Source organism: Dicentrarchus labrax, unplaced genomic scaffold, assembly GCF_905237075.1.
Source record: "Dicentrarchus labrax unplaced genomic scaffold, dlabrax2021, whole genome shotgun sequence".
In the NCBI taxonomy this organism is placed as follows: Eukaryota; Metazoa; Chordata; class Actinopteri; family Moronidae; genus Dicentrarchus; species Dicentrarchus labrax.
In genome coordinates this window covers 15,408,481-15,413,051 of record NW_026136714.1, presented here as the reverse complement: position 1 = coordinate 15,413,051, position 4,571 = coordinate 15,408,481, and positions in this window count along the sequence as shown.

Here is a 4,571-nt window from a genome sequence, read left to right as displayed (position 1 = left end):
CATTTTGCGTAGGAATATTCATAATATGACTTTATCATCTGAGAAATGACTTTATCTATCATTTGTTCTTATTATATTGTTATATTTTAGTCCCTCGATTGCTACTGATTCCCTGTTGTGACTGACAGAAATCAACTGGGCCAGTTGTGATGAACTTTTTTGACCATATGTTAGTTAGCAATTGCCTATTTACACATTTTACGTCATGTTTCTAGACAAATCAAAGTCCATATTCATTCACCTTTTAGCTCTGTTTTGGTCTCCACCAGTGTTGCCTCCTAAACATTGATTATTTGAGTCCAGGAGTAACCAAGTTGAATAGAATTTTCATTTTTCTTTTTTTTTTAGCCACACCACAAAACTGAATGTATTGGAACTAGAAAAGGGTGATGGAAAGGGAGAGCAGTGTGACGCAAAGCAACAAGACTTGTTTCCCTCTATCCTCAGTTCCCTGCTCCGATGCTCTCTGGTGCTGAATGTTAATAAAGTTGGCAATGCCACTTTTGAACCAGGTGCTGCCCCCTCGCTTCCTCTACTGCCATCCAGTGGGACTTCGGCTGACAGCGCTGTCAGCAGCCACGCAATGCAGGAGAGACGCTGCTGAACTATGACCAGGAAGCACACTATATTGTGTGGAAATCTTACGTTTTCACATCATAACTGATGATCAAAGGCGTTTATAGTAGATTAGTGTCTCAGAATCATTGAAAAAATGTGAGGATCAAGAGACCACACTATCTTGTCAATATTACTACTTTCTACCAAAGGAATAAAAATAAATTAAAAGTGTTATTTACTCAGCATGCTCTGTGGTAATGTGTACTTTTTTCTATTTAGATTTTTTTTGGTTTCAATATTTTTTGGCAAATATGACTTAATCCAACCAAGACTACTTGAAAGGCTGAATACCACTTAAGAAGCAAGACATTTTTTTATGTATAATTTGGGTGAACCGACACTTAACCTAAAAAATAATACATTATGTGAAAAACCTAAACCTTGAAGGAATACTGATGGTCAACATTATGCAGTATATGCAACAACTTTGAAGGGGACTGTGTCTTTAAAACAGAAGAGGCCAGCCCGTCCAGATATTCCCCAAAATCCTCATGTGTCTTCACTGCATGAAGGCGGGATGCTTGTAAACTGAGTCTGAAACAACATGTTTGGCTTCGAGTTCTCAGTGCAGTTTGGATGATGCCAGTACTAACACAGAAAGATTGATTTACTTGCCTGCAGCCATGATCTCAACCATTGCTGTTTTATATGGAAACTGAAAGTTTACCTGAGAAGAGTGTTTATTCTGTTGACTCATAAACACAACTTTATTCGAAGAGGTTGAATCAACAGTTTGGGGTATTTAGGTGAAGTCTGAGGTTTGGCAAACAGGATGATGTGGTCTCATTGGGTTTGTAGCTGTTGACTCCATTTTTGTTTAGTCTGTGCTGTATTACCCCATCACTTACAAACATATCCGTTAATTAATTATTTTACATGTTTGGAAATGATGTCTTATTTTGTCAAAACCACTTCTGGGGTATTTCCGGTTGAGCTCACATAGTGATGAAACAGACAAGACAGAATCTGTTTTAGGTGATCTTGTACCTTTACACAGAGTGCGGACAGGTTACGTGGCCTTGCAGAGTATGGTGCATGCATACCTAGTGAATCACGCATCAAACACACCCATGTGTGAGGATGTGAAGATGAGAGGAGGGTGAGAAGCGTTTGATCTTGATCTTTGATCAGTACAGAGCTGCAAGGCTGTTACAGGACAGCTGGAGAACACATGAGCCCACAGCTGTCCACCTCTGTATATTAATGATTACTGTGCTTCACACTACAGTTATTATAGTTTTGTATTTTTCATTAGTTTTTATTTTTATTTTGTTTTTAATTTTTGTTTTCAATTCAGTTTAGTTTCAGTTAGTTTCCAGAATGGATTTGTTTATGTTTAGTTTTTGTTTAGTCTTTATTAGTTTCAGTATTAGTTTTTGTTTAGTCTTTATTAGTTTCAGTATTAGTTTTAGTTTTTATAAGCAGGCAATGGGTGAGAAGTGCAATATTTGTAGTAAACATTCATGTACTGTTTAGTTTTATTTCATAAATTGAACACGTCATTGTGCAAAGGTTTGGGCAACCTAACAGTTCTGCAGTGTCAGATTGTTTTTATAAGGTCTCAGACTTTCACCAGCTCGTTAGGCCTGAGGCATGTCAACAATTGTCATTAGGAACAACAGCTGGTGCCAATTTCTGAGATTTACAAATTCTCTGACTCATCAAATCTTGTGTGAACACTCACCAACCATGGGTTCCTCTAAGCAGCTGTGTAAGAGTGAAAATAACTGTTACTGATGCCCACTGATGTCCACAACACAGGAGAGGGTTACAGGAAGATAGCAAAGCATTATCAGCTTGCAGTTTCCAAAGTGTGAAATGTAATTAAGAGATGGAAGGGGAACTGTGGAGGTCAAGATTAGATCTGGAAGACCAAGAAAACTCTCAGAGAGAACTGCTCGTATGCTGGTCAGAAAGCCAAATCACAACCTTCATGTGAAATCAAAAAATCCTGCAGGAAGGTTTAGCAGCCTCAGGAATTCCACTGTCCAGAGCTGCTTGCATAAACAAAACGTTCATGGAAGAGTCAGTACAAGAAAACTTTACCTGCATCCACATCATGAAATCCAAAGTCAGAAGTATGAAAAACAAAACATCTATAGAAGCCGGTTGTTTTAGAAACAAGTGCTGTGGACTATGAACTTAAGATAGTAGTACTGGGCCACAGTCAGTCAAGGTATGTTTGGAGCAAAAAGGAGCAGTGTGCAACTGTAATTACTGTTTAATACTTTAATTCATTGTAGATATATATGATAGGATAATTGATGTTGAATGGTACCAACTCTCCTCAAAATCAGTTTTTTGGCTAATCTGTCCAGTGAGAAAACACTAGATACGAAACTTATCCAGTTCAAGGACAGTAAACCAGCACAGGTTCAGTGTAGGTGTGAAACTGGTTTCATCCTCCCAGTCCAAGTGTGAGGAAGAAACTACGGTGGCCACGAAATGAGCTGGAAACACAAGTGACCATAGAGCCAGTTTGGTTTGTCTCTTCTGGGCTACTGTAGAAACATGGCGGTTCAACGTAGGGGCCTCCACGGAAGGTCTATAGATAAAATGATGATTCTAAGGTAAGGAAAACAAAACCATTCTTATTTTAAGATTTACTGCTTTTTCATCCAAAGATGAAATATGTCCCTCTCAGCCCACCCTAGCTGTCAACTCTAGACATTGTTTAACTTCCTTACCTTTTAAAGATTTCATCATCTGTGTTTTTTCTGTCACTGCTGATTAAGCAGTTTCTTTCTACATTGAAATAAGTGAATAGGAAAAGAACTTAATATATCACAGTACATGTTTAATTTGACCAACAGCAATTAAAGCTTTCACAACTTTAAAAAACATGAAGTCCTGCTTTCAACAAGGCACATAGAAATTTGAGTGCAACTATATCAAATTTCCTTTTCATTCGTTTAAATGTAATTAGAGGGTATAGAGGTGAGGTATTACTGCCTGTTGCTTCATGCACAATCATGGGCAACCAGGTCAATAGTCAGATGCAAACATGCAGACTAATTCAGACTAATGCTTGCACTTTGAGCGACTGGGGTTTCTCTCAATGCTATAATGAGCAGGAGAGATATTTCACAATAATTACATGGCAAACACAACCTGTCTGTGTCTGCCTGAAGGAATGACTTGACATTTTTAATGCGGTTGGATTTGCCAGATAGACCAAAAGATATTTCTTTTGTTCGAGTCCATCCATCCAATCCTGTGTAACTTCCTCAGCTTTTCCTGGGGAAATGTAATACAAACAAAGCACAAGAAAGACTAAGGTGACCGGAAAGCCGGGCTAAGACTATCAACTCCCGGAGAAAGTTCCACTGGAAGAGCATAATACAATATTTTGTATTGAAATGGGTTACTAGGGACTGGATGAATAAAGTGTGGAAAGTGTTTTCATATTTTCCTAATTGTGGTCAGAAAATGAAAATGTTTCATATTGAGCTTTCATATTCACTTTTTCGGGATAGAAGTTAATTGCTCTTTGTCATATTATACCTGGGAAAAAACCCAAGTAAACCCATGGCTCAGGATGAATACCTCTTGAGACCCTCCATCACCCATTGCTAAGGATACAAGGATGACTATATTTGCAAATGTAGTTGCAGACCACTAGATGATATAATAAACCATCACAAACAATAGTTGTGGTCAATAGTTTTCCAACCACATTTATAAATATGTAAAGTAGACAACTGAAATTGACCTCACCATGACCAAAATCAAGGTTTAAAGCTTGTGTGATAAGTTTGGCACAATAGTAGCACCCTGGACATGAAGGTCAGACCTTCAACTTGCAGTCTGTTGTGTGCTGGTTGGTGCTCATATGCAGATTAGTAACTATGAGATTCTTCCCTTCTGCCCAGTATATCATAGATCAGCAGTGGTCAAAATTATAAGTTAATATTTTATGACAAATAAGTCAATAGATGGAACTATGGAAAAAA